Here is a 13,153-nt window from a genome sequence, read left to right as displayed (position 1 = left end):
GGCATTCCATTTCCTAATGATGCAAGGAGACCCACATCCTTACACTAGGAGAGTCAATTTTGACCAGAGGCTGGACCAAGTCCTTTCAGACATTTGTGTGGAAGGAGCTCGGTGGAAGAGGGATGCTTAAGGCAAGCCTATCTAATGTTCTATCATCCCTACTAGCAATCGGTCAGAAATGACCATTGACAGAGCCATCATGATTCATTGCATCATGATTGGAAGTGAGGTGGAGGTACATGAGAAAATACCTCAAGAATTGTACAAGAAAGCTGAAAAGCCTTCCCCTTTAGCAAGGTTTGTTTTCCCCCACCTTATCTGTCACCTATGCAATTCACCTGAAATTGTCCTAGAAGGAGATATTCCTATTCAAGAGGACAAGCCCGTCACTAAAAGAAGGATGGAACAAACTAGAAAGCCAGCACATGGGCCACAGTAAGAGCATGTGGAGTTGCCTCAACAAGAAATCCCTGAGATGCCTCAAGGGATGCATTTTCCTCCCCAAAGCTATTGGGACCAATTACATACTTCTCTAGGAGAATTAAGCTCCAGCATGAACCAACAGAGGATGGGACATCAAAAGCACTCTTCCATCCTCTATGAGATAAGAGAAGATCAAAGAGCCATAAGTAAAGAACAAAGAGTTATGAGGGAAAAACAATAGAGGTAGGGGCGTTACATAGAGAAAATCAAGCACTCCATTGGATCCTCCAGAAGGAGTAGTAGCCGCCATCACTAAGGTGGACTCGTTCCCTTTACTCCCTTGTTGCCTATGTTATTTTTTTTATTTTCCATGTATTTTGTTTTATTGTCTATTTCTAGTGCATGATCATATGTCTTTATGTCTTAAAGCTATGAAATATTCCATGCATCTCTCACCTTGCTTAAAAGAAAAATTGTTTTATTGAAAAAGAAAAGTAAGATGCATGAATTTCGAGACATATATTAAAAATAGTTCAATTATTTGATGTGGTGGTATTGCTTTTATTTTCTGAATGTATGAATGAGCAGTGCATATTTGATGTTGGAGTTAAGAATGTTGCTCTTGAAAGAATGATGATAAAAGTGAAGTATTATTGGTGATCTAAAAATCCAAAAATTAATTCTTGAAGCAAGAAAAAGTAGCAAAAAGCATATATATATATATATATATATATATATATATATATATATATATATATATATATCTGTGTGTGTGTGTGTGTGCAAAAAAAATAGAATAAAAAGAGCAAGCAGAAAAAGAAATAAAAAGCAGAAAAAGCCAATAGCTCTTTAAACCAAAAAGCAAGAGCAAGGATCCAAGGCTTTGAGTATCAATGGTTAGAAGGGCCTAAAAGAAACATAATCTTGGCCTAAAAAGTTCAAATGAACTCCTCCCCTAACTATATGCTTGTGGTGCGAAGGTGTCAAGTGAAAAGCTTGAGACTGAGCAGTTAAAGTCGTAGTCCAAAGCAAATAGTATGCTCAAGAACTCTGGACATCACTGGCTAGAGATTCTAGCAAAGCTGAATCACCCGAAAGGGTTCACCCAGTTAAGTGTCTGTGGTATTTATGTATCCGGTGGTAATACTGGAAAACAAAGTGCTTAGGGTCACGGCCAAGACTCTAAAGAAGCTGTGTCCAAAGCTGTATTCAATAGTATCATCTGGAATCTGAGTTCCTAAAGATGCCAATTATTCTGAGCTTCAATGGAAAGTGAGATGCCAAAACTATTCAGAAGCAAAAAGCTACTAGTCCCGCTCATCTAATTGAAAATGAGCTTAATTAAGAACTCTGAGATTTATTGTATCCTTCTCTTCTTTTTATCCTACTGATGCCTAGGCAGCTTAAGCTAGTTTCACAAGCCTTTTTCATTAGTTTTTGCTTGGTTTTCATTAACTTCTTAGGCAATAAGCAAGCATTTGGATGAGTAATGTATGCATGTCTTGATTTAATCAAACATTGTTAATTATGAGCATTTTCATGAGATTGATGCAAGAATTACTTGATACAATGAATGATGCATTATCTTGTGATTATGGCATGGCTTTGATGCATTTGTTTGGTTGATGATAGGTAAGGAGAAGCAAAAGCAGGGGAGAGAAGAAGCAGAGACTATAGCGTTAGTGGCCAAAGTTATCCCACTAACGCTATGGTTAACGTTGGCTCAAGGAGGAAGCAACGTTAGTGGCCTAAGTTAGCTCACTAACGTTGCCCACTAACGTTGTAAAAGAGGAGAAGGTAACGTTAGTGGCCAAAGTTGGCTCACTAACGTTACAACAAGGAGGAGAAGGCAACGTTAGTAGCCTAAGTTGGCTCACTAACGTTGCCTACTAACGTTGCCACTGAGGAGAAGCAACGTTGGTGGCCAAAGTTAGCCCACCAACATTGCTACACAAAGAATGGTGCCAACGTTAGTGTGCTAACGTTACTTCAAGTTAGCACACTAACGTCTTCGACAAATTTTCAAGTTGGAGCTGGAAAAATTGCTAGTATGTGTACACATGCGGCATTGTGCGTACGCACAAACAGAAAATTTGCTAGAGTGCATACGCACGAGGCATGATGCGTACGCACAATAAGCATAACGTTAGTGTTACCGTTGGTGCACTAACGCCAGTGGCAACACTCCAATGAATTTATGCATGCAACGTTAGAGGCACCATTAGTGCACTAACGGTGGTGACTAACGCCAGTGCTGATTTCAGTCTCAATGGAACCCATGCAAGTATGTGAACGTTAGTGAGTTAACGCTAGTGTCAACGTCAGAAAGAGCCACTCCTAAATTTGCTTCAACTAAGGCCAAATCCCACATCCAAAGACTTGAAAGATTGATCTGGAAAGTGTATAAATAGGATAGTTTTTGAACTTTGAGTGGAGGCTGGGAAGCAGGGACCCTAATTGGGAAACCCTGAATCATTTTCTTTTGTACTTAGTTTACTTTCATGTACTTTTCTTTTCTCTTTGAATTTTCTGAGCATGATGAACTAAACTCCACATCATTAGGGGGAGGAGCTCTATTATAATTCAAATGAATGAATGAAATTCTTCTTCTTCTCAATCCACTTGTTATAGCTACGAGATAACTTCTGTGTTTATTTAATCTACTCACTCCGGAAGGGGGTTTAGATCCATTGAATTTCTATGTGAGCCTCGGAAGGGGAATCATAGAAATTAGTTTGAAGCTCTTTCTCTCACAACTCTCTTGATCAATACATTCGGGATGAATTGAGATTTTGAGAACTTGTGTGGCTCATGGATAAGAGAAATGAACTTAAGCTCTTCTCATGACAATTAGATCAAGGAATTGGCAAATTGATTGTGTTAAGAGAAATTAGGTTGCCAAGGAATTGGGACTCAATTAATTACAATCCGCCATAGATCTACTTCATATATGATTGAGAATGAAGTTGAGACCCATTAATTCATGATGGATTATGATATCTCCAATCCCTAATGAATTTCTCCAATTGTTATTCTTCACTTGAATTTGCTTTGAGTTTACTGCTTTCTTTGATTCCCAGCACCCAAAGCCCATTTACATTTCATGCGATTTACTTTTCATTGTCATTTACATTCTTGCTTTTACTTTCTTGCCATTCAAGTTTTAGCTCTTTTAATTTCTTGCCATTTAAGTTTTAGTTCTTTAGTTTCTTGCCATTTATGTTTCCGCAATTTATATTTTGCAATTTACATTCAGCACTTTAATTTCTTACAATTTACATTCTGTTAACTCAATTTCACCAAAATCATCAATTGTTAGATTGACTAGATATATCACTTAACTAAAGTGGCTTAATCTATCAATTCTTGTGGGATCGACCTCACTCAAGTGAGTTATTACTTGACGATTCGGTATACTTGCCGAGGAGAATTTATTTGGTGTTCTGATGAGCGGATATTTTATACTCTTTTTGGCATTATTTTCATATAGTTTTTATTATGTTTTGTTATGTTTTATTAAGTTTTCATAGGTTTTAGAGCAAAATTCACATATTTTTATTACTTTGTGTGTGTTTTATGGTGATTTTAGGTATTTTCTGGCTAAAATTGAGGAGCTTGAGCAGAAGTCTGATTCATAGACAGAGAAAGGACTGCAGATGCTGTCAGGATCTGACCTTCGTGCACTCCAAGGAGCTTTTCTGGAGCTACAGAAGTCCGAATGACGCGCTCTCAATGGCTATGAAAAGCTAACATCCAGGACTTTGCAGAAATATATAATATTATATACTTTGCTTTGGAAATAAAGGCCCAAAACTGCCGTTCAATTCCAGCCACCAGCCCCATTCTTGGTGTCCAGCGCCCACAGGTGAGTAGCTGGCATCCAACGCCCAAAAGGGAGTCCAAAGCCATCGTTCAATACCCCCAAGGGGTACTAGCTCATGGGAGACACTCAAGCTCAGCCCAAACACTCACCAAGTGGGCCCCAGAAGTGGATTTTCGCACTACAAGACTAGTTTATCTTATTTCTGTAATTCTTAGTTAGCAGATTAGTATATATATACAAGAGTTCACCCTTGTTAAAAAAACCTCTTGCCCACTTTTACGTTTTCCATTGTATTTTCAAATAGCATGAGTCACTAACCTCCTAAGGTTAAGGTTAGGAGCTTTGCTGAGTTTCATGGATTAATAATATTACTATTCTAGTTCAATATGTCTAATTCTATTCTCTTATGCATTCTCGTTCTTCATCTCATGAATTGAGGGTGACCCGTGATAATCACCCTTGTTCTACATGGGTTTCGTGAGAGTCTTGACCCGAATAGCGTTGAACCAAAGTTAGAGATTGCATTACGGATTCCAATAGAGTACCTGGGTAACTTTGGATACGTAACATAAAATTTAGTTGACCGTGGGTAAGTTAGGTCTCAATGGCATTAAGGCTAGTGTCAGATAAGCAGCACTTTCTGATCCGAAAGATCTGCCTTGTCTGTGGCACCTTGAGTAGGATCGTGAAGCGGAGTGGATTGCTTAGGGATGCATCTTCTGTTACAGTGAGAAACCTAGAGATGGCTTGATGAGAGGACATGAGTCATCTCAACGTGGTGGATTACTGCAGTAGAGGTGGTTAACTTGATGAGAGGACATGAGATAATCACTTATAGCTGCCATTGAAGGAATCAGAAAGTTATTGAAGTAGACAGTAAGAAATGTTCATCCGGAAACACAAAGCATCTCCGAAGCCTCAACCGTTCTCATACCATTGATTTCTCATCTATCCAATAACGTTTTATTTATTTATTTATTTATTTTGTTTTATGCGTTTTTCGTGACAATCTATAATTTCTATCCGCCTAACTAAGATCTACAAGGTAACTACTACTTGCTCAAACCAACAATCTCCATGGGATCGACCCTCACTCACTTGAGGTATTACTTGGACGACCCGGTATACTTACCGGTCTATCTATATGAATTCTGTGGAGCTAGTTTCGTACACCACTCAACCACCTCAGTAATCTTGGTGGCCATCTCTTTCCTCAAGCTGTGCTCCTTCATGAAAAAAGTTCACCTTCCTTTGGTGCTATTGATGATAAGATACACAGAGAGAACAAAGAGCTTGCTCAACCCAACACTAAACTTAAAAGTTTGCTTGTCTCCAAGCAAAGAAAAACTTGAAAAACGTGCCTCTTAGGTATTCTAAACTCCCTTCTGATTGCACCTGTTCCTGTTATAAACACTTTGCATGACCAAAATACACGTAAAAAGAAGTGAAACTATAAATAACTCGAATAAGTTAAATAAAACCAAAATAAATATAAAATCAAAGGATACCAAAGATTGGGTTGCCTCCCAACAAGCACTTCTTTAGCGTCACTAGCTTGACGGTTGATTTCTTGTTAAGGTGGGGGTTGATCATAGTACATCAACTCCTCCCCTCTCACTATGAATCATCTCCCTATGTCCTCATGAATTAGCTCAATATGCTCAAGAGAGAGGATTTTGTTTATTGTATAAGGCAACACTAGGTTATGAGTCAACACCACCTTCAACCCTGGGGAGAAACCTTCAGTGGGGATCTTTTTGTTTCTCCATCCCCTAGGCACTTTCTTCTTTGGAACTTCCTCCTTGGTAGATGACGCACACCCAACACCAAACTTAGGTTTGATGTAAGGGAGAATTGTATTGATTCCCACCAAAGGTGGCTTGAGCTATAAACTCTATTTTGCATCATCAAGGAGTTCTTGAAGGTTTGAATCAATAAGCTCAGTCTTCATGCACCTCTCCTCTTCACCTGATGAATGCATATTTTTTAAGACATGAAAGACTAGTTACTCATCATGCACTTTAGGCACTAATTCATCCTCTTCTACATCAATTAGAACTCTCTCAGTGGCTAGAAATAGTCTTTCTAGGATTATAGAGGCATTTTTATCCTCTCCAATGTCAAGAATTACAAAATCTATTTAAAGAAAGAACTTTTTCACTTTGACCAAGACATTCTCCACTATTCCAAGTGCATGTTTCTGATATTTGTCTGTCATTTGTAATGCTATCCTTGTTAGTTGTGTCTCTTTAATTTGAAACTTCATCACAAACAAGGGCATTAAATTGATGCTTGCTCCTAGACACACAAGAATTTTTCAAAGGTTGTGCTTCCAGTGGTACATGGTATTTTAAAGCTTCCAGGATCCTGAATCTTTCTTGGCAATTTGCTCTGAATGATGGCACTACATTTCCTGGTCATGACCACTATCTCATCTCCCTTTAAAGTTCTCTTCTTAGATAGCAACTCCTTCATGCACTTAACATAGAGAGGCATTTGCTCCAAAATATTATCAAAAAGGATATTGATTTGTAACTTTCTAAAAACTTCCAAAAACTTTGAAAACTGCATGTCCTAGGTCTTCTTTTGAAGCCTCTGAGGATATGGCATCTTTAGCTTGTACTCAGGTGCTTTAGGCTTCACTGGATATTGCTCAAGATCAATCAAAAAGGGATTATCAGGGTGCCTCTCAGGGGTGTCCTTCTCCTTGGCTTATGCCTTCTCTAGAGCTTCTTTTTCAACCGGTTTCTCAATAACTTGTACTTCTTTACCTGCCACTAGTCCACTTACCAAGGTGATAACCTTGCACTACTCTCGTGAATTTGAAATTGTGTTACTAGGAAAGGTATTTGTGATCCTCTGATCAATCTCAGTAACTTTTGTGGCTAGTTAACCCATCTGACCCTCCAAGTTCCTAATTGCAGCTCTGGTTTCTTGGAGAGCTCTGCAACTATAGATTCTAAGTTAGAAGATGACTGAAAACTGGATGGTGGATTGTTGTTGGTGAAATTACTCTGATTAAAATTATTCTGATGGCCCTGATTGTTGTTGAAGCTCTGGTGCCTCTGTGGTTGATTTTCTCATCCAAAATTTGGGTGATTCCTCTACCCTGGATTATAAGTCTTGGAAAAAGGATCATTATTGGGGGTCTGGAGGAATTTCCCACATAATTAACTTGTTCAGAGGAGAATTGACCATAATCATAAGGCTCACCTCATGGGAATCTGCCACTCATGTCATAGGAAGCATCTTGGGTATTAATAGCTGAAACTTGTAGTCCACCTAAGTGTTGAGTAATGGCATTTATCTATCGAGACATATCCTTGTTCTGAGCTAGAATTGTGTCCAAGGCATCCAATTCGATGATTCTTTTCCTCATAGAGGTCCTCTCAGAAGAATATAGATATTGGTTGTTAGCAATCATCTCAATCAAATCTAGAGCCTCCTCAAGGGTCTTTTTCATGTGAAGAGATCCTCCTGCAGAATTATCCAAAGACATTTTGGTGGCCTCAGTAACTCCATCATAGAAAATCTGTAACTAGATCCAGTCTGAAAACATGTCAGGGGGATATTTCCTTAGTATCAACTTGTATCTCTCCCAAGCTTCATAGAGAGATTCACCATCTCTTGGCCTGAAAGTCTGAACATCAGTCCTTAACTTGACCAACTTCTAAGGTGGAAAAAATTTGGTCAGGTATTTGTTGACCAATTTTTCCTATGTATCCAAGCTCTCCTTGGGTTGTGTGTCAAGCCACTGCTTGGCTCTGTCCCGTACAACAAACGGAAAGAGCAACAACCGATAAACATCAGGATGAACTCCATTGGTCTTTACTGTATCACAAATTTGTAGAAAATTTGAGATAAATAAATTTGGGTCTTCTTGTAGGAGTCCATGAAACTAACAATTTTGTTGCACCAGAGAGATAAAGTGAGGCTTCAACTCAAAGTTGTGAGCAGCCACAGAGAGTACAACAATGCTATTACCATAAAAGGTGGGGCTAGGAGTAGTGTATGAGCTAAGTGTCCTTCTAGGTTTCTCAGGAACATTGGGAGCACTAGGAGCATTGGGAATGACAACATTGTTGTTGTTGTTTAGCTCCATGATGAATTCTTCAGCTTTTTTCTCAAAATTATTCTTGTGATTCTCAGCAGCTTTGTAAGCTCTAACCTACTGTAGGCGTCTTCTTAACAACCTGAGTAAAAGTGAGACAAAAAACAAGAAAAAGTGAGAATCTCAATGTCAGAGTGAAATGAATTCCCAGTGAGGTAACCTGAGTAAAAGAAATAAAATAAAATAAAATAAAACAAAGAAAGCTAAATTTTGAAAATCAACAAGAAGATAAAGCCAAAAATTTTTGAAAATAATGAAGAAAAATAAGGAAAATAAAATGAAAAAAAACTAAGGAAAAACACCAAACTTATTTCCGAAAATGAAGGGAAAATTTAAAGAAAAGAACGTCTAATCTAGGCAATCAAATAACTAGTAGTTGTCAATAAAAAAAGAAAAGTTATAAAATAAAAAATATAAATAAACTAAAAAATATCTAATCTAGATAATCAAACAACTGGTAGTTGTCAATCTCAATTAATCCCTGACAACGGCGCCAAAAACTTGGTGAGGATTTTGAAAACCACAATCTAACCGGCAAGCGTATCCGGTCGTACCAAGTAATACCTTAGGTGAGTGGAGGATGATCCCACGAGGATTGATGAACCAAGCAACCATAGTTGAGTGATTCACTTAGTCAGACAAGCAAAAAGGAGTGTTTTGAGCTCAAGTTGCATTAAACAGTAATTCAGACGATAAAAAAAGCAAATAGTAAATTGGTTGTGAGAAATAATGTGATAAAACAGTTAAGGTTTTAGAGATGTTTAGATTTCAGGATTAACACTTTTTATTAACTACTTTACTCATGCAAGGATTCAATTCACAGCAAACTGTAAGTAATAACTCTAATTCCTTGGTAATTTAAGTTCAAATCCTAGTTTATAAGCCACATAAAATCCTAAGAATCCGAAGATAATATGATTATATGTCACGTATCACATTAAGTCTAGATAGTTAGAGGTTTCTGAGAATTCAATTTCAAGTTGTTACTCAGGAAAGAAAACTTTTCCAAGAGTCAACAAGAATTCAAGTTAGAAAAGAGTTATTTTCCAATATACTCTAATCCTTAGGATGAAGAACGAAACTGATTCTTGAATGTAAATCAATGCATAAATCAGATGTAGAAAACAATATCTTTTAATCCATCTAAATAAACAGAGTTTCTAACCTTAATAATGGAGGTTTAGCTACTCATGGAGAAGAAAAACCCTAGCAGAGAAAAGTGTCAAGTGCGGAACAGGAGAAGAGAAGAGAAGAAAGCCCAAAGGGCTGAATCTTTTCTCCTTTTATATCTAAACTAATTGATTTGAAAATAAAATAAAATAATAAATATAAAATCTAAAAGATTATGTTTTGTTTTAATAATAATGAAAAAATAAATAATAAAAGAAATTAAAAATAAACTAAAGCTACGCAGCCTTCCTTGGACTCCAAAAATGCGACTAGCGCCAAACGTCACGCTTGGCATTTAGCGCCGCTGAGGCGGAAAGGAATTCTGGAGTTACTGGTCTTCTGGCGCTAAACGCCAAGTAGTGGCATTTAGCACCACTAGCGTGTGTCCTTAGCACAAGTTACGAAGCTCCTGGCGCAAAACGCCAGAGAGCTTGCACACTTTACAAGGTTTGTGGCGCTAAACGCTAATGTCATGACGTTTAGTGTTGTTATGCCAGAAAAGTAGAATAGACTATTATATATGATTGGAAAGCTCTATATCTCATGTTATGCTCATTGGAGTGTGAGGAAATCAGGGTTGACAACATCGACTTTCTTCCTTTTTCTTCTACACGAACTCTGTCATACTCACCCGAATTTTACCTATAATCAACAGAATAGCAACAAAACTCAAAGTAGCATTTATGATGGTTTAAAACACAAAAATATAAAAAAAAAAACTAACAAATCCACATCTAAATTACTAAGAAAAGATAGGAAAGATGCTCACGCATCAGGCGTGGTACGCCAGGCCAAAGCCCCAAGAAGGAGAGAAGTTGCATGCATGGCATTTTACACACTACATGCTAGGCATTTCAAACGCCCTTGAAGCACACTTTCAGGATGACCTTTCCCTGGGCGTCTGACACATTGAGAAACTGGTGTTTCTAACGCCCAGTGAAGAACCCGGCGTGTAAAATGCTAAGACACGGCGTTACACGCTGAGCCAACTTTCCATGGGATCAGACCCAAGGTAATTTGAGCAAGAAATTAGTGTGTGTAATGACCCAATTTCTAGTACGTCATGATCATACTAGAAACTAAGCGCTACCAACTTGTCTTCCTAATTATTATCTATTATTTATTATATGAGCCTGATTCGTTGTTAAAAAGTGTAGTTATTTTGCGAGGTACTTTTTTTAAAAAAAAAACATTTGGATTAATAAATAGAATCCTTCATAATCAATTCACAAATAATAACAAATAAAACAGTTATAAACAACCACACATAAATACATCTCAAGCAGTTAACAACATTCAGTGATCCAGCCTTTATTAGAGTATAGATTTTAGTTAGAACACCGCTAGATATAGCTAAATAATAACTATATACATATATATACGTACAACATCCCAAGCACTGACCTGTTCAAGAAGTCCCTAAGCTGGCGCCCAAGCTAGCCTAGACTCTATACTCACCTAGTCCATCTAAACTACTAAAGCGAGGGAAAGTATGTTCTATGTCTTCAAAACTCAAGTCAGGTGGAACGTCATCAAAAGATGGAACATCAAGAAAACACATGTTTAGCATGGTTTTCCTTGAAAACCGAATTGAAGAGGAAGAAGAGAGGATTATTTTGGTATAATCGGAGTTTTGATTTGAGTTTTAGTTCAGAAGAAATCAAGCTTTGAAGATTAAGAACCAAGAACTTTTCTCTCTTTTCTTTATCTCTTATTTTCGGCCATTCAAGTTGAAAATGAGCAGCTTGGAGTGTCATGGGGGTGAGGGAAAAATGTGCTTGATGATGATTGACTAGTTTGGGAGGTGGCTGAAAAATATCTCAGGTGTATAATTACTAAAACTAGATGTATCAAAATGCACGTAAAAACATCTCTAAAATTTTTTTTTGAGCTACTAGCATAAATGACTAGTAACATATTTAATATGAGAATAGAACATGTATGATGAGGCATTAGCATTGCTAAAGTCATCGGAGAGTGCTGGTGCTAAGCTGCACCAGTAAACTGTGAACCCGGTTAAACCGATCTCCTATTTTTAACTAAAACATATCAAATAATATTATATTATTATTCAAGCATCTATAATATTAATATAATAATAATATCATATTACTATTTCTCTTTTCTCATGAATCGAGTCCGGTTCGTCAAACTAAGACTATTTACGGAAACCAAAATCAAAAGCTCCTAACCGATACGGTTCAAAAACTAGGTTCTCTTCGATTGCGTTGTCGAGCTTGTCCCAAAAGAGGTTCTAGCTTAGTGATGACATAATGATAATGAGGATTGAGATACTTGGTGATAAAGTAGAGATGTTCCCTTCACTGATTTTTCGGAGAACTCCGTGTCTTCAGAAAAGATTTCACGTACTCAAAAACTAGGTTGTTACATTCTACCCTCCTAAAAGAAAAATTTTTCCCTCAAAATTTTAGCCACGTGCAAGAATCCATCTTCAAGTGGTCTATTTCCTTCAATCCATCCTGACGAAGAGATCGGTCCGTTCCTTACAGCATCCAAATCGCATAGAGCCATAGCCATGAAGATCATAACAGCTATGAAGATAGCTGTGGTTCACATCGATTCATCGTTCGGAGCTAGATTAAACCATGCCTATTCACAGTCATTGAGGGCTTATCTGCACCAAACAATCAATATTAAGGTGATCAATCCTAATATCTCAAGTTAAGCACAAACATTCCCAAAATGAGCACTCATAGACATTCATGCCTAATGTATCTTAAAGATACCCTAACAGCGTGAGACACACAAGCAGAGTATGCAGTAAAGCATAGTCAGTCCGCTCCCTAGGCTCTATTGAGAATGAGCTGCTCTGATACCAAATTGTAACGACCCAATTTCTGGTACGTCATGATTATACTAGAAACTGAGCGCTACCAACTTGTCTTCCTAATTATTATTTATTATTTATTATATGAGCCTAATTCGTTGTTAAAAGCGTAGTTATTTTGCAAGGTACTTTTTTTTTAAAAAACATTTGGATTAATAAATAGAATCATTCATAATCAATTCACAAAAAATAATAGATAAAATAGTTATAAACAGCCACACATAAATACATCTCAAGCAGTTGACAACATTCAGTGATCCAGCCTTTATTAGAGTATAGACTTTTAGTTAGAACACCCCTAGATATAGCTAAATAATAACTATATACATACAATATCCCAGGCACTGGCCTGTTCATGAAGTCCCTAAGCTGGCGCCCAGGCTAGCCTAGACTCTATACTCACCTAGTCCCTCTAAACTACTAAAGCGAGGGAAAGTATGTTCTAAGTCTTCAAAACTCAAGTCAGGTGGAACACCATCAAAAGGTGGAACATCAAGAAAACACATGTTTAGCATGGTTTTCCTTGAAAACCGAATCGAAGAGGGAGGGAGACAGCCATATCACCTAATTTCCAGCCATGAAAAGTTACATGGTTATGTAGAGGAAGAAGAGAGGATTATTTTGGTGTAATCGGAGTTTTGATTTGAGTTTTAGTTCAGAAGAAATCAAGCTTTGAAAATTAAGAACCAATAACTTTTCTCTCTTTTCTTTATCTCTTATTTTCGGCCATTCAAGGTGAAAATGAGCAGCTTGGAGTGTCTTAGGGGTGAGGCAAAAA

Source organism: Arachis hypogaea, chromosome 17 (genome assembly GCF_003086295.3).
Source record: "Arachis hypogaea cultivar Tifrunner chromosome 17, arahy.Tifrunner.gnm2.J5K5, whole genome shotgun sequence".
Classification (NCBI taxonomy): Eukaryota; Viridiplantae; Streptophyta; class Magnoliopsida; order Fabales; family Fabaceae; genus Arachis; species Arachis hypogaea.
The sequence above is the reverse complement of the archived record's forward strand: the minus strand, read 5'-3'. Positions refer to the sequence as shown.